General features: G+C 44.6%; 1 protein-coding gene and 1 non-coding gene across 2 annotated transcripts in view; both read right to left on the reverse strand.

The window, feature by feature from the left end:
- LOC126249410 (secreted frizzled-related protein 1-like) overlaps window positions 1–18,421 on the reverse strand; it is a 446,333-nt gene that overhangs the window by 123,693 nt on the left and 304,219 nt on the right. The gene's annotated exons all lie outside the window — the stretch shown is intronic.
- Window positions 2,788–2,862, reverse strand: Trnat-cgu (transfer RNA threonine (anticodon CGU)). Its single transcript has one exon. It is a non-coding gene; the product is annotated as a tRNA-Thr (tRNA).

Genomic DNA, 18,421 nt, shown 5'->3' on the forward strand with positions numbered 1-18,421 from the left:
TCCAATATCTATTCATGAAATGCGGTTTTTGTTTACCGATTTTAACTTCCACAGTCGGTATTCGCGCCAAGTAAACACAATGCCGCACTGGAGCATCATGATTCAGTTGTCAGACTGCTACTTGCGTTTTAAAGTATTGGACCCGTGCGAAACTTTCGCACTTTTTTAATTTTAAATAATGAGAATATTTGGCAGATATCTAGTCGTTGGGATAAGGGTAGTTGTGGGAATGAAGAGAAAGCATTTTTAAACATGAATCGAACGACGTGAAATAATAATCATGAATTTGTGATATATTATTGTATATAAACTTCAATGCACATAATTTTGAACAGAATTCTTTACAGAGCATTACAATATCTCGGTGTAAACGATATTTGACGTAATAATATAAACTTCATGTACTTTTTGTTTTACATTTTCTTTAAGGTGTAGTGGCAGAAATAATGGCCTACCGCAGTGATCTCGGTTATTATCTATGATAATGCTGTACACAAATTATCCAGCTTTAAAACAAATAAAATGGTATTTGTAATAAGATAACATGAAAGGGGAGTCTCTTATTCGTGATTTATAGGTTAGCTTCGTAAAATATAGATAAGAATCTGGGCGTCCATGATGCCATTTTGCCCACTGATAGTTAAAAGTCTCCTTTATGTTGAAAGTTTCCTCAAATATTAGGTTTTAGCGCAAAATCGGTATGCAATGTCAGAAGCCGGTTATAAAACCTTTCTAACGATACTGCATTCATTAGTATGTATCGAGAGAAAGGTATGTCGTCTTGAGAAATAGTATATATGATACAGGCGAAGCGTTTTCATGTGAAGTATCAGAGAGTAAGAAGTATTCGACTCACTAGGAAGTTATTCGTTTGCTGTATTTAGTTGGAAAGAAGCATATTTTATCTTTATTAGACGAAAAGACGCACATAATTTATGATATATTTACTGATTAGAAAAATCGGGCTGATTCATAACAACCTTATGTTTTGCATAGCTCGTTGATTTATAAACTGACATTCCCACTCTCTCTTTTAGTGCCGAAGGCTTTCGCCTACAATCAATGGTTGGTGACATAACATCCGCTAATTCTGTACAGAAGAACAGGAATTTGCCTTTACTCATCTGGGGGATTTCTAGCCATTTCAAGTCTCCAAAATTGTAAAGTGCAATAATCTTAAACTTTTCATAATTCCGCATGCGTGTGATAGAACGATTTCGAATGCACTAACTGACGTGGATAAGATTTTTAAACACCTATTCTTGTACAGTCTTCTTCTCTTCGTCCTTATGAGTTCACTGAAACCCATAATAAAATCGTGATCTCTCTTTTTAAAAATATTACGAAAGTAGTGTACTGTTAAACTCGTTTCATCGTGCTGGCGAATTCGAAACTGCTGATGTACAGCATATCGCACTAGCAAAAACGATTGATGACTAACATGTACATCCAACAGCGAAAAATAGTTAGCCAGATTTTGTTTTCGACTTCTGCGATTTGTCTCGCATGTAGAAGTGCTAACTGAAAGTGTGGTGTGTGTGAATGCGTTGGGGGCGACCACTTCTATTGTTAAGTGGCTGCACGTGACCCAAGCGGCTGCTGGCCTTGTCTGCATCCGTTGTCAATCCGCAACCCTCCTGCCGAGCTTCTGTTGCCTTTTGCAGGATTAGCAGTACAAAAGACTGGCGGGGTCCGGGACTATTAGAATGGGCAGATGGCACACTGACAACACACTCCAGGTGTGTAGGAGGAGTACGAGGCTATTCTGGTAGCGCTGGTCTGTTTTGGAGAGATGGGAAATGCCTTTACAGCAAAACTGCATTATGCCCTTTGAGTTATGCACAATATTCTCGCATCAAAAGTGGCAAGAGAATTTTCTGCTATACAGAATAATTTTGGCAAATGGGAGCGATTCCTGAAAGTATAAGAGCAGAAAATGTCATATGGACATATGGCCGGAAATTCGTTCCAAGAGAGATACAGCCACTTGACCATGGAAATAAACGGTGTTGAGCAATGTAGAATATTAGCTTAGTATCAGCACCTGGGAGGTGACTCGCCAACATGAGGCAAGACAGAAGACTGTGTGGAATATTCTACAAAACTGCCATCTGTATCACTTACAACGCGTGCAGGCTTCATTACCTACGGACTTGCCTCCACGGCGACGGTTTTGTCGCTGGTTGGTCGCATATGTCACCATTCTGCGGGGATTTCTGTCATCCATCTTATTCACAAATAAGGCTCACAGATGAGGCTACAATTGCTAGGGACTGTATCGTCAGCCTTTACAATACCCACCTGTCAGTAACGGAGAATCCCCAGAGTAAGGTGGCAGCGAACCATCAGTACGGGTTCAGCATCAGTGTGTAGGCGGGGATTATTGGCGACCGTCTCTTGAGGCTGGAGCTAAAACTCTAGTCTGGACAGAAAGTTCCCACTTGTCTGGTGCGTTCTTATGTGTGATTTCAATCACTGAAACCAACACTATCAAAGATCTTTTACCTCCAACTTCAAGTGGGTGTAGTTCCCTTGGAGCGCATTTCTAGCCACATGACCTGTTTTGCTCCTTACCGAACTCTTTTCGAATAGTTATGTATTTTATTCGTTACATAGCCCGTCATGCACTATTTGCCACTGAGTTTTCCCTATCAGACTTCGCTGGAGCTTTTGCCAAAGCACTTCTAGTCTTAATGCTTACGCAAATACTTCCGCACACTAGAATGAGATTTCCACTCTGCAGCGGAGTGTGCGCTGATATGAAACTACCTGGCAGATTAAAACTGTGTGCCGGGCCGAGACTCGAACTCGGGACCTTTGCCTTACGCGGGCAAGTGCTCTACCAACTGAGCTACCCAAGCACGACTCACGCCCCGTCCTCACAGCTTTACTTCCGCCAGTACCTCGTCTCCCTAGTCTCCTACCTTCCAAACTTAACAGAAGCTCTCCTGCGAGGACGACGGGGCGTGAGTCGTGCTTGGGTAGCTCAGTTGGTAGAGCACTTGCCCACGTAAGGCAGAGGTCCCGAGTTCGAGTCTCAGTCCGGCACACAGTATTAATCTGCCAGGAAGTTTCACTTCCGCACACGTTCTCCACGAACTGTGATTCGCCCAATACTCGACAATGAACGTGCCCTGCTTTATTGTGAGCATTATTTTATGTTGCATTCGACTGGTCCAAATCTGCTCCTCTCATTCACTCAAACGTAATAAAACAGTAAAGTCTCGCAACAGAGTATGCGGGAGGTGCGCAGTCGAAATAACGGTTTCCAGCATTACCTGTGATGGACAGTTCTTCTGTTCATTAACAACGGACATTTCCACGTCAATTTTATAAATACACTGACGGAAAAAGGAAATCGAAACGCCAAGAAGGAGTTGTGTGACATGAACGGAAGTTAAAATCACTCCACTCCACCTGTCTTGTGCAGCAAAGACGGTTTTTTCTGTTCCAAACGGAACTCGGTAGGCGTGTTTCTACATCTGAAAGATGATGTCGTTTCACATTTCACGCCAGTCGCGTGAGACAGCCATTAGTAGCACCACGATAAGGATGAAAATCAGGTTTGCTTTAAATACACACTGTAACGGTCGTGGGCATTAGCTACCTTTGAGATTGGACGTGGTGAATTGATGTTAATCAAGAATGGCTTTAAGGCGACAAAGACGCAATTATCATCACCTCAGTGACTTTGAACGAGGTGGTGTAATAGGGCTACGAAAAGCTGGATGTTCCTTCAGTGATATTGCAGAAAGACTTGGCAAGAATGTAGCCGCTGTACATGATAGCTGGCAGCAGTGGTCACGAGAAATATACAGTCGCGCGTAGACCGGTCTCCGGACGGCCACGTGGCACTACAGACAAGGAAGACCATCGTGTTCGACGTATGACTGGTGTATCGTACTGCATCTGCAGCAGCAATGTAAGCAGCATTTGGCACCACAGTGACACAAAGAATTGTTATAAATCGGTACTTCAAGGACAGCTCTGAGCCAGACGTCCTGTAGCGTTCATTCCACTCACTGCAAACCACCGCCATCTGCGGCTTCAGTTGTGTCAAGCGAGAGCTCATCTGAGGGTAGCGTGGAGGTTTGTTGTGTTTCCCGGTGAAAGCTGATTGTGCCTCAGTGTCAGTAATGGTCGTGTGTTCGTTAGGAGGAGGCCAGTTGAGGTAATCAACCTGTCTGCGAGCTAGACACAATGGACCTAAACTTGGAGTTATGGTCTGGTGCACCATCTCATATGACGCCAGGAGCACTCGAGTAGTTATGTCACGCACCCTGACTGCAAATTTGTATATCAGTCTGGTGATTCGCCCTTTTGTGCTGCCATTCATAATCAGCATTACAGGGGGTGTTTTCCAACAAGATAACACTCGCCCACATACCGCTGTTGTAACCCAACATGCTCTACAGGGGGACGAAATGTCCCTTGACCTTTCCGATCTGTGTCCAATCGAGTACATGTTGGACATCATCGGTCGACAACATCCACAACCAGCATTAACCGTCCCTGTAGTAACCGACCGGGTGCAACGGGCACGGAATTCCATTCCACAAAGTGACATCAAACACCTGTACAACATAGTACATGCTCGTTTGCATTCAATATTTCGGCGGTTACTCCGGTTATTAATGTACCAGGATTTCACATTTGCAGTGGTTTATCTCGCGCTTAAGTTAATCTGTGATCATGCAATTTTAATGATTTAAATGTATTACGTAGACAAATGTAGTCCCGAAATTTCATTACTCTACATTAACGATTTTTTGCCGTTGCTATTTTTTCCGTCAATATATTTTCACAACATGCCTTCAAACTTAAGTGTTGTACGTATGTCGTCGTTAATATCTCTTCTTGTGGATAGTTGAGATCACAACACTGTTCGTCGAAAACACTAAAATACTGAAGTGGTGTATCAAATGTGTATATTTGTCGTGTGAGTGGCCGTGGCGAGTGCTGCTGCAATTCAGTGTCGCGTCTTTATTGTTATTAATGGTTATAGAAGCAAAAGCAAGCTACAAGGTGACCTCAGATACCTGCACACACCTGACTAAACAAAAATACAGGTAACTATCCACCAAGCCTATTGCTGCTTGCGCTTCATTAAATACTGCGAAGACGTTTGTAATTCAGCCCTGGGCGTTTGTGCCGTATCTCACGATACAGAACCGTACGCCATTGATTTGAACGGACTATCTTCAACTGAAATACGTCGCACTTAACGAATGTTAGCTAAATCGCGGCAGCACTCGATAAAGAACGTAGGCAATTTGCAACATGCTGTCGGAAGATATTTTCGTCGCTAGATTGTGGGTGGCTGGGTGGCGTTTATTGTTACTGGTCTTCATATGATGCGTTCATTTGCTGTTTCTTCTTCCAAACCTCTCCGTAATGTCTTATGGAATGAGATCGTAAGGCGCTTCTGATGTCGATCCGTCTGTCGATTGAGACTTTAATCGTGGCGACCCTATTCAAATTTATCCGTGGAAGTAAGTTTTGTGGCAGAGACGAGTTTTGAACTGTACCTTTCCACTATTTTACAACCACGCAACATCTTCACGACAGTTGTTGTTGTTATGGTTTTCAGTCCTGAGACTGGTTTGATGCAGCTCTCCATGCTACTTTATCCCGTGCAAGCTCCTTCCTCTCCCAGCACTTACTGCAAACTACATCCTTCTCAATCTGCTTAGTGTATTCATCTCTTGGTCTCCCTCTACGATTTTTACCCTCCACGCTGCCCTCCAATGCTAAATTTGTGATCCCTTGATGCCTCAGAACATGTCCTACCAACCGGTCCCTTTTCTTGTCAAGTTGTGCAACAAACTCCTCTTCTCCCCAATTCTATTCAATACCTCCTCATTAGTTATGTGATCTACCCATAGTTATGTGATCTACCCATCTAATCTTCAGTATTCTTCTGTAGCACCACATTTCGAAAGCTTCTATTCTTTTCTTGTCCAAACTGTTTATCGTCCATGTTTCACTTCCATACATGGCTACACTCCATACAAATACTTTCAGAAACGACTTCCTGACACTTAAATCTATACTCGATGTTAACAAAACTTATTCAAGCACACGTAACACTATCCATAGCTTCAGAAGTCTCAAGTTACCTCCACTATCACACAACCAGTAAAGCATACAGTGATTCACTCATTGTCTACAGAGCTCATTACTAAGTTTGGTAATAACGAAATGAAGACCTTATGTGAAAGTTTAAACGGAGTCGTTGAAGATATGAGCAAATGCATGAACAGTGAGACCGCGTGAGGTGGCACAGTGGTTAGCTCACTGGACGCGCGTCTAGGAGGACGACGGTTGAAATCCGCGACCGACTATCCTGATTTCGGTTTTCCCTGACATTCCTAAATCACTCTAGGTAAACGCCGGCAAGGTTCTTTTGAAAGAGCACGGCCGATTGCCTTCCCCATGCTTGAAACAATCCGAACTTGTCTGTGTCTCCAATGTCTCTAATGTCTTTAACGGCTCGTTAAACCTTAATATTCCTTCATAAACAGAAAGACAATGGAGACAGGCAAGTAATTACAAAGTGATTGAAAAGGGCGGAGCAGAACGAAGTGTCACTTTCTCTCACCGAGGTATGTCGTTCGAACAAGAGAATTTGGAGCTGCTGAAGAAAGTAAGACACAATAGAAATGGAATGCCTGATACACTATTGGCCATTAAAACTGCAACACCAAGAAGATGACGTGCTACAGACGCGAAATTTAACCGACAGGAAGAAGATGCTGTGAAATGCAAATGATTAGCTTTTCAGAGCATTCACAAAAGGTTGGCGCCGGTGGCGACACCTACAACGTGCTGACGTGAGGAAAGTTTCGAACCGATTTCTCATACACAAACAGCAGTTGACCGGCGTTGCCTGGTGAAACGTTGTTGTGATGCCTCGTGTAAGGAGGAGAAATGCGTACCATCACGTTTCCGACTTTGATAAAGGTCGGATTGTAGACTATAGCACTTGCGGTTTATCGTATCGCGACATTGCTACTCGCGTTGGCCAAGATCCAATGACTGTTAGCAGAATATGGAATCCGTGGGTTCAGGAGAGTAATACGGAAGGCCGTGCTGGATCCCAACGGCCTCATATCACTAGCAGTCAACATGACAGGTATCTTATCCGCATGGCTGTAACGGATCGTGCAGCCACCTTTCGATCCCTAAGTCAACAGATGGGGACGTTTGCAAGACAACAACCATCTGCACGAACAGTTCGACGACGTTTGCAGCAGCATGGACTATCAGCTCGGAGACCATGGCTGCGGTTACCCCTGACGCTGCATCACAGACAGGAGCACCGTGCGACTGCTACGGTCGCAGGTTCGAATCCTGCCTCGGGCATGGATGTGTGTGATGTCCTTAGGTTAGTTAGGTTTAAGTAGTTCTAACAAGGGAACCTCCCCATCGCACCCCCCTCAGATTTAGTTATAAATTGACGCAGTGGATAGGCCTTGAAAAACTGAACACAGATCAATCGAGAAAACAGGAAGAAGTTGTGTGAAACTATGAAAAAATTAATAAAATATACAAACTGAATAGTTCATGTGCAACATATGCAACATCAAGGACAATTTGGGTTGAGGAGCGCCGTGGTCCTGTGGTTAGAGCGAGCAAGTACAGAACGAGAGGTCCTTGGTTCGAGTCCTCCCTCTAGTGAAAATTTTACTTTCTTTATTTTCGCAAAGTTACAATCTGTCAATTCACTCATTGACGTCTCTGTTCACTGTAATAAGTTTAGTGTCTGTGTTTTGCGACCGCACCGCAAAACCGTGCGATTAGTAGACGAAAGGACGTGCCTCTCCAATGGGAACCGAAAACATTTGATCGCAAGGTCATAGGTCAACCGATTCCTCCACAGGAAAACACGTCTGATATATTCTATACGAAACTGGTGACGGCATGTGCGTCACATGACAGGAATATGTTGTCGACCCACCTAACTTGCACACTTGGCGAATGGGTAAAAAGATTCTTCTACCTTTCCCGATTTAGGTTTTCTTGTGGATGTGATAGTCACTCCCAAAAAAGTGATGAAAACATAAGAGTTTGTCACATAAACTACAACAAATGAATGCAACAGTTTCACAGTTGCACAGTTTTCCCTGTGCTCTGTCAAAACATACGTTTTTTTACGTTTTCAAATGTTTCCGTGTGTAGACCGTCAAATCCTACATATGTCCAAGCAAATCTAAACATGTCCTGGAATTTTGGAGAGCGAAGTTGATTATGTGTGACTGCCTGAACTTTAATAATTGTCTGAAAATAAAAAATTAAACTTTTCACTCGAGAGAAGATTTGAACCAAAGATCTCTCGTTCCGCAGCTGCTCACGCTAACCACGGGACCACGGCGCTCGTCACCTGACACTCTCCTAGATGTTGCCTACCTTGCGCATGGGCTACTCAGTTTGTATATTTTGCTTATTTTTTTCATAGTTCCACACAACTTCTTCCTGTTTTCTCGATTGATCTGTGTTCAGTTTTTCAAGGCCTATCTCTGTGCCAACGTATAACTAAATCTGAGGGGGGTGCGATGGGGAGGTTCCCTTGTAAGTTCTAGGGGATTAATGACCACAGCAGTTGAATCCCATAGTGCTCAGAGCCATTTGAACCATTTTTGAACAGACAGGAGCGCCTGCAATGGTGTACTCAACGACGAACCTGGGTGCACGAATGGCAAATCGTCATTTTTCGGATGAATCCAGGTTCTTTTTACAGCATCATGATGATTGCATCCGTGTTTGGCGACATCGCGGTGAACGGACGTTGGAAGAGAGTATTCGTCATCGCCATACTGGCGTATCGCCCGGCGCGATGGTATGGGGTGCCATTGGTTACACGTTTCGGTCACCTCTTGTTCGCACTGACGGCACTTTGAACGGTGGACGTTACATTTCAGATGTGTTACGACCCGTGGCTCTACCCTTCATTCGATCCCTGCGAAAACCTACATTTCAGCAGGATAATGGACGACCGCATGTTGCAGGTCCTGTACGGTCCTTTCTGGATCCAGAAAATGTTCGACTGCTGCCCTGGCCAGCACATTTTCCAGATCTCTCACCAATTGAAAACGTCTGGTCAATGGTGGCCGAGCAACTGGCTCGTCACAATACGCCAGTAACTACTCTTGATGAACTGTGGTATCGTGTTGAAGCTGCATGGGCAGCTGTACCTGTACACGCCATCCAAGCTCTGTTTGTCTCAATGCCCAGGCGTATCAAGGCCGTTATTACGACCAGAGGTGGTTGTTCTGGGTACTGATTTCTCAGGATCTATGCACCCAAATTGCATGAAAATGTAATCACATGTCAGTTCTAGTATAATATATTTGTCCAATGAATACCCGTTTATCATGTGCATTTCTTCTTGGTGTAGCAATTTCAATGGCCAGAACAGTATTTAGTGAGACTAAGCTGTTAATTACAGGAAGGTAAAGAATTAAGTGAAAAGAAAATAGCGAATTTTTCGTTATCTTGCAAATTCTAAATTGACAGAGCATAATCTCTTTCTCACGATTTTATTGACAATTTAATTCACAGAACGCATTGCGGTTATTGGTTGTACTCGCATTTGCCATGACAAATACCGTGAGACAGGCGTGAACATCTAGTAGATATTTTATTTTTGTAAGGGGACTTCCAAAAGCATGTAAAACTTTATTATGGCAGTCGAGTAACTTTTACTGTATGCTGCACTACACTACAGACTGACAAAGATACGTGATACTAGTTTGTAACAAAGTCACCTAATCTCTGTGCACAACAGTAGGAACAGTCTACCACTTGTTCAGTTTCTCGACGACAGAAATCTGCTTGCCGATCAACGTCATCCACGTCAGTGCGGCCTTGGTCAATTTGTTGTCACCATTTCCTTACGGCTGGACGCGGCATTACAAGTGTTCCATATGGTTCAAATGGCTCTGAGCACTATGGGACTTAACATCTTCGGTTATCAGTCCCTTAGAACTTAGAACTACTTAAAACTAACTAACCTAAGGACATCACACACATCCATGCCCGAAGCAGGATTCGAACCTGCGACCGTAGCGGTCTCGCGGTTCCAGACTGAAGCGCCTAGAACCGCTCGGCCACTCCGGCTGGCCAAGTGTTCCATACTCCGCCAGAATTTAACGGTGAACCTGTGTGCATTTTGGATATTTTGCCCACAAAAATCGTACTGTCCCGCGTACCTAAACTTCGGAGTACGTTTCCAGCTGCCGTGCCTATTCAGTCGCACTCTGCGATGCACATGTTATCTGTACCGCAGCAAAACTGTATCTGCAGGAAAGCCGGAACATGCACTCTCTTCTGACAATGCGCTGCTCTCGTTGGCGCGGTTTTAGAATGCGACGACCTGTCTGACTTACGTTCTGAAGCCCCTATGTAACTAATGAAGTTATTGAGAACAAACTTGTTGTAATGATCGTAACTATTGAATAGAAATCATCTTGGTCTTGTTAATGCACCGTACGAATTTCGGAAACAGCAAAACTGTTGTGCATGGACTGAGTTCCGCTATATGATCTCTGATCAATGCTGCTAGACGTTTTTCCGCCATAGAAATTTAGGCTTACTAAATGTATTCGCACGAAGACGTCATACAAAATCCACGGAAATTATAAGGAACGATCAAAAAGTTTCCGAGGGAGGGTGTTGCTGCAGCGCATATGCGACGTAGCGCGACTCCGATGCGGGTATATAAGCATCGAGATGAAGGAAAAGGATCAGTATGGCATTCGTCTTGCTGACATGCACGCGGTAAATGCGGAAGCTTGAACAATGGCGACTTTAATACCACATTCGTTCACACAGGACAAACGTGCTGTTATTCTTTACTTGGTTACAGGAGGTCAAACACCAGTAGACATCCATCGGAGAATGAAGAATTAGTATGGGGCAGCGCGTCTCTCGAAAACCACCGTTGTGGGATGGTGCGTCAAGGGGTGCTACTGCTTCATGATAACGCACGTCCCTAGTCGCAAGTGTCGTAATGGAGAAGTTACGCCAACCCAAGTGGGTGACACCCGAACACCCTTCCCGTAGTCCTGAGCTCTCCCCATGCGATTATCACACATTGGGTCCCTTAAAAACGGCCTTGAAGGCTCGATGATTTCTGTTGGACGAGGATGTGCACCAGAGAGGTAGGGACTTCTTCATGCGGTGGTTTTCCAAACGGATATCTTCAGCCTGATGTGTCGGTGGGATGATTGCCACAAACTTATCCAATAGAATTGTGTCATCGTGGACGCCACTGAGACACAGTGCGCTGTACGTGAAGCTGAGGCTGAAGAGGACGTTCGATGCTGAGAGGCTATGGAGAAATACCCTGAGATGTTTACTTTTAAATGAGATAGCTAGCAGACATCTGCACAATCTCTGAAAGCATATGTGAACGTACAGCACCGCTAGCTCGGTTCCTGAGGATGCCGATGGAAGAAGACATTGCAAGGTTCAGTTACCGTTTAAATCTAACATGGAAAGTAAGCCGAGAGAATTTTATTTACGATGTTTACTCGCTTACATTATAACTTTAACTATTAAAATATCTCTAATGAACATATTTGCACTACACATTGCGAGGAATTGCTTACCTACCATTGAGCAGATTTATTTAAAAACTAACGTAACCGCAAATGTGTGTGTGTGTGTGTGTGTGTGTGTGTGTGTGTGTTTAGCATGATACTTGCTTTCCGCAAAGCCTTGGCAGGCATCCTCAACTTGAAAATGGCACCTGTGTCTTTTGTGAAAGACGCCTACGACCGTTTGCATGAGCAAACATCACTGCACAAAAGTTCTGCTTAGTGGTTCGCTTTAAGTTGAAAGTTTGAATCACTTAATTGAAATGATAATTGATATCTGGCGTTGCTGTGAGAAACCAAATTAAGAATTTTATATAACAACATTTATTTCCTAGAAAACATAAAAATACTCATTAATCACTCACTTTACTTAATAATGGGATTCTATGGAATGCTCGCCCACCATAAGTAATAAAAAATAAAAATAGCAATTTTATTCGACTTGAGTATATCTCCTAACTAAGATGACTATAGGAGCCATCACACAGAGCGTCCGTCCTCACCAGAGTCTCAGCAGAGAATGCCTAATCGTCTCTTCTCGTCGGGGGGTCCACACACGGTGGCTGGAAGGGTTCAGAGAGTCTGCACAGCGGCTGTTTGCCAACCTAACGGGGCCTGCTAACGCGCGGGGAACTTACGTCTCTCTGGGGCAGTGCAGTCGCACTCTACTTAATACAATGGTTGGCTAAACTGCATCTACACATTCATAGCACCCACAGCAGACAACCCACAAATACATCAGCAGACGACCCGCAATCACACTTGCAGACAATACTAAGAGTGATAATATGAAAGTCATTACCTATACTAAACATAATTCCGAATAATAAATCTTATATTGATCTTCCCTGAGTGTCGGAAGGGCACTCAGGTGTGTTTTGATGGTTCAAATGGCTCTGAGCACTATGGGACTTAACTTCTGAGGTCATCAGTCCCCTAGAACTTAGAACTACTTAAACCTAACTAACCTAAGGACATCACACACATCCATGCCCGAGGCAGGATTCGAACCTGCGACCGTAGCGGTCACGCAGCTCCAGACTGTAGCGCCTAGAACCGCTCGGCCACTCCGGCCGGCTTGTGTTTTGAGTATATGACTGTTGTGTCAGGCCATGTAACGGCTCACATGGAACCGTTACAGTGTGTGTGTGTGTGTGTGTGTGTGTGTGTGTGTGTGTGTGTGTGTGCGTCTGATTCTATGGACATACCTGTAGCACTGTCCTGCAGCACAAATCGGAAGCAAAATAATTACAGAACAAAGATGAGAACATCTAAAGTTATGACACAAAGGAAGTACAGACCTTGACATCGAGCGGGCTCTGACTGAAATCAATGAGGAAAGTTGGAAATTTGTGTCGGAGCGGGTTTCGAACCCGGGTCTTCTGCCTTCTAGGCAGGTGATCTGACCACTGAGCCGCTGTCCGGATGGTTCAGTGGTCAGAGCATCTGGCTAGTAAGCTGGAGACCCCGGTCCGAATCCTGGTCCGACACAAATTTTCAACTGTTCCCATTGATTTCAATCAATGCTCGCTCGCAGCCAACGACTATCCATTGTGTCTTAATTCGTAATGGCTGCTGGATCAAAAACTATCCGAAAGAACAGACACCACATATTGGCGTTTGAACTGCATAGGTAAACAGCTGTATACAGTGGTGAGCCAGAACATTATGAGCTCTGCCCATAGCGAGATGGAATGCCGCCTGGTGGCGTTACAGGCACCTGACATGGCAAGGAAAATATACAAGCGGAGCACAGACGAATAGGGCATTATTGTAGCAATGATACCGGGCCGCAAATGGGGAAATGCACTAGCGCATTTGACAATGGGCAGACTGTTATGGCCCGGCGCCTGGGAAACAGCATCTCGGAAATTGCGATGCTGGTCGACTGTTTACATGCTATTGTCGTGCGCATCTATGGAAAGTTATTGATGGACGCGAAACCACGAGCTGGTGACAACGTGATGGTCGTCTACGGCTCATCAAAGAACGTAGAGATCTGATGCTCGCCAAATCTTTAAAGCGTGATAGACGACAAATCTGAAGATAGAGTACAATGATGGTGCACACACATGTGTTTCGGAGCACACCGTTCAGCGCACATAGTTGAACATGGCGATCCACAGCAGATCACCCCTATGTGTTCCCATGTTGATCCAACGACTTCGTCAATTATACTGGAATGGGCAGGGATCATCTAGACTGGACAAATGGTTCAAATGGCTCTCAGCACTATGGGACTTAACATCTGAGGGCATCAGTCCCCTGGACTTAGAACTGCTTAAACCTAACTAATGGCTCTGAGCACTATGGGACTCAACAGCTTAGGTCATAAGTCCCCTAGAACTTAGAACTACTTAAACCTAACTAACCTAAGGACATTACACACATCCATGCCCGAAACAGGATTTGAACCTGCGACCGTAGCAGCAGCGCGGTTCCGGACTGAAGCGCCTAGAACCACTCGGTCACAGCGGCCGGCTCTTGTTTGTCAAATGGTTCAAATGGCTCTAAGCACTATGGGACTTAACATCTATGGTCATCAGTCCCCTAGAACTTAGAACTACTTAAACCTAACTAACCTAAGGACATCACAAAACACCCAGTCATCACGAGGCAGAGAAAATCCCTGACCCTGCCGGGAATCGAACCCGGGAACCCGGGCGTGAGAAGCGAGAACGCTACTTCACGACCACGAGCTGCGGACTCTTCTTTGTCATCAGAGTAATTTCAGTAACATAATTGCCAAATTTTTTGAGTTTTTGGCCTTGTGGCTGCTGAGACCATCACATACACCCATGCCCGAGGGAGGACTCGAACCTCCGGCAGGAGGGGCCGAGCCGTGGATAATACTGTTGCGAATATACCTTACATCGTTCCTCGTTAATGCGTTCACGGTTGTCCGATTGTTTGCATATAAGCTTTCATGGTCCTCCATCTACTTCATCGTTTTTTTTTTTTCTTTTTAGAGAATTTGATAACATTCTCATGTTAACGAGAGTTCTGGAAATGGGGTGTGGTTATGAGTGCATTCCAAAGTTTCGCCGCCTACTGTAAATAATTTGACAGGATACCGCGAATTTTTACCACAGCATCGGCATCCGCGTTCTTCAGTACCTAGAATTCTTCTGTAACGTTCGAATTTATAACCATTGCAGATTAAATGTATATTGCCACAGTCGCTATAAGTAGGTTGCAAAACGCGCTGTTCTGCCATATTTTTTGCTTCGATGACTAACTTCGGCTACGCAATGGAACACTATATTATTCTGCACAGATGTTAGCGAGTTACTATCGTTTAAAGAGCTGACGAGCTCGGTGAGGGTCAGGAACACCACACCCGCTGACTCATACCTAGCGTCGGGCCGAGCGAGGTGGCGCAGTGGTTAGCACACTGGACTCGCATTCCGGAAAACGACGGTTCAGTCCCGCGTCCGGCTATCCTGATTTAGGTTTTCCATGATTTCCCTAAATCGCTCCAGGCAAATGCCGGGATGGTTTATTTGAAAGGGCACGGCCGACTTCCTTCCCCAACCTTTCCCTAATCCGATGAGACCGATGAACTCGCTTCCCCCAAACAACCCAACCCTAGCGTGGGGCCGTACTCCTGCATGAGTACGGAGTTACCGAGTTCGACTCTAGGATTAACTGATCCTTTAATAGTATTCTTCTTGTGGTCATCAAAAGCTGCCGAGTTCGAGTCTTCCCCTTTCCTGTTACACCGGATCCGCCCCAGAAGAAATATTTCATCGAGCGTTAAAAATAGTAAAACAAACAGATGTTGAATATGAATGTTGCAGCTCAATTACCCTCAAGCGCCAAAAAAACTGGTATAGGCATGTGTATCCAAAATGGTTCAATGGCTCTGAGCACTATGGGAATTAACTGCTGAGGTCATCAGTCCCCTAGAACTTAGAACTACTTAAACCTAACTAACCTAAGGACAGCACACACATCCATGCCCGAGGCAGGATTCGGACCTGCGACCGTAGCGGTTGCGCGGTTCTAGACTGAAGCGCCTAGAACCGCTCGGCCACTGCGGTCGGCCATGTGTATTCAAATACAGAGATATGGAAACAGGCAGAATACGGTGCTGCATTCGGCAACGCCTCTATAAGGCACCAAGTGTCTGGCGCAGTTGTTAGATCGTTTGCTGCTGCTACAATGGCAGGTTATCAAGATTTAAGTGAATCTGAACGTGGTGTTACAGTCGGCGCACGAACGATGGGGCACAGCATCTCCGAGGTAGCGATGAAGTGGGAATTTTCCCGTACGACCATTTCACGGGTGTACCGTGAATATCAGGAACGCCACAGGAGGGTGCGAAAAAAAGAGGAATGGAAAAGCTTAAGCACCCTTTTCTCCTTCGGAACGCTTTCAGATTTCTTCGAATTGTTTTGAACGGTCCCTAGCGGTTCCACCCTGTATACCAAAGCAAGCGGTCACTCTCCATTCCAAAAGGATGATATCACGTTCAGTGCGATTGCAGCACGCGAAGCCCTTAGATGAGGGTTGAATCGTACTGGGGAATGTCAGTAGTGGGAAAATTAGTCAAAAATGTCAAGAATGTCGTCCTGTTGTAAACTGCAGTGCAAACTGTCGTTTTCGAGTTCGAAATGTGTGAAAATGAACGCCCCTAGGGAAGGAATGGTTTCATTGGCGCTCTTTATGCCACCTCTTGAGGCCTTGTTGGGTCATTTCCGCGCGGCAGTGTGTTCAAAATATTTTCTTTGGCCACTCATAAGAAACCTGCGTGATTTAAACGGTAGGCGACGCGGTTATGACCTCCACTACTAAAGCATCAAGCGAAGGAGTCAGATATGATTTGTTGTTGTTGTTGTTGTGGCCTGCAGTCCAGAACTGGTTTGATGCAGCTCTCCATGCTACTCTATCCTGTGTAAGCTTCTTCATCTCCCACTACCTACTGCAACCTACAACCTTCTGAATCTATTTAGTGTATTCATCTCTTGGTCTCCCTCTGCGATTTTTACCCTCTGCGCTGCCCTCCGATACTAAATTGGTGATCCCTTGAAGCCTCAGAATATGTCCTACCAAGCAATCCCTTTTTCTAGTCAAGTTGTGCCACAAATTTCTCTTTTCCCCAATTCTATTCAATACCTCCTCTTTAGTTATGTGATCTACCCATCTAATCTTCAGCATTCTTCTGTAGCACCACATTTCGAAAGCTTCTATCCTCTTTTTGTCTTAACTATTTATCGTCCACGTTTCACTTCCATACATGGCTATACTCCATACAAATACTTTCAGAAAGGACTTCCTGACACCTAAATCTATACTCGATGTTAACAAATTTCCCTTCTACAGAAACCGTTTCCTTGCCATTGCCAGTCTACATTTTATATCCTCCATACTTCGACCATCATCAGGTATTTTTCTCCCCAAATAGCAAAACTCATTTACTACTTTAAGTGTCTCATTTCCTAATCTAATACACTCAGCATCACCCGATTTAATTCGAGTACATTGCACTATCCTCGTTTTGCTTTTGTTGATGTTCATATTATATCCTCCTTTCAAGACACTGTCCATTCCGTTCAGCTGCTCTTCCAGGTCCTTTCTGTCTCTGACAGAATTACAATGTCATCGGCGAACCTCAAAGTTTTTATTTCTTCTCCATGGATTTTAATTCCTACTCCGAATTTTTCTTTTGTTTCCTTTACTGCTTGCTCAACATACAGATTGAATAACATCAGGGATAGGCTACAACCCTGTCTCACTCCCTTCCCAACCACTGCTTCCCTTTCATGCCCCTCGACTCTTATAACTGCCATCTGGTTTCTGTGCAAATTGTAAATAGCCTTTCGCTCCCTGTATTTTCCCCTGCCACCTTCAGAATTTGAAAGAGTGTACTCCAGTCAACATTGTCAAAAGCTTTCTCTAAGTCTACAAATGCTAGAAACGTAGGTTTGCCTTTCCTTAATCTATTTTATAAGGTAAGTCGTAAGGGTCAGTATTGCCTCACGTGTTCCAGCATTTCTACGGAATCCAAACTGATCTTCCCCGAGGTCGGCTTCTACCAGTTTTTCCATACCAGATATGAGTATGAGGGGGATAACGACATTCCCCTTGTGTAACACGCCCGCAGTGACGTTGGGCAGAATTGTGGTGAAATATGGTGTCAATGCGACATCAGTAACCCACCTTACAGTAAACACGAAAGTCTAAGCTCTGGCATTTTATTTGTATGTGTCGACGCGTACTGTTTGAGGCGTCGGTGAGCCCGACGGTGACGTCACAGGACGCTACGCATTTGCATCAGTACAGAGGAGGTTTGGAGGCACCTCTCAGCCAAATTTCAAACTTCTGCGTCGTAATGGGAAACAGTTACGGGGCTTCGAAAAAGTGATCCTTTAATTGTGGTGCACAGTTTATACCGTGCACGCACTTTCGCATAAAACACGACAAACGAGGGCTCTTTATTTTCAACCCCAAATTGGTCGCGAAATTAAACTCAAAGTGAAAATATAGTGAAGTTTTGCGCAGATGTGTTGCTCAATGTTGCTGATATGCCCCTCTATCGCGTCACGTCGCAAATTTCAGTTGTGAGTGCACAATGAACACGTAAAGATGCCTAGAAAATAGTATCTGCCGACACGTGTGAGTGTCTGCTGAAAGGTTTCACCTGATTTCGTGCAGTCCACGTAAAGTAACTGTCATGCGTTTCCTTCGTCACGACAATTCTCGGCCACACGCGGCAGGAGCTACAAAGACCTCCTGCAGCGTTTTCTATGGGGACTGTTTGATCACCCACCATAAAGACCGGACTTGTCTCCCTCTGGTTTTCATCTTTCCGCTCACAT

Source organism: Schistocerca nitens, chromosome 3 (assembly GCF_023898315.1).
Source record: "Schistocerca nitens isolate TAMUIC-IGC-003100 chromosome 3, iqSchNite1.1, whole genome shotgun sequence".
Lineage (NCBI taxonomy): Eukaryota > Metazoa > Arthropoda > Insecta > Orthoptera > Acrididae > Schistocerca > Schistocerca nitens.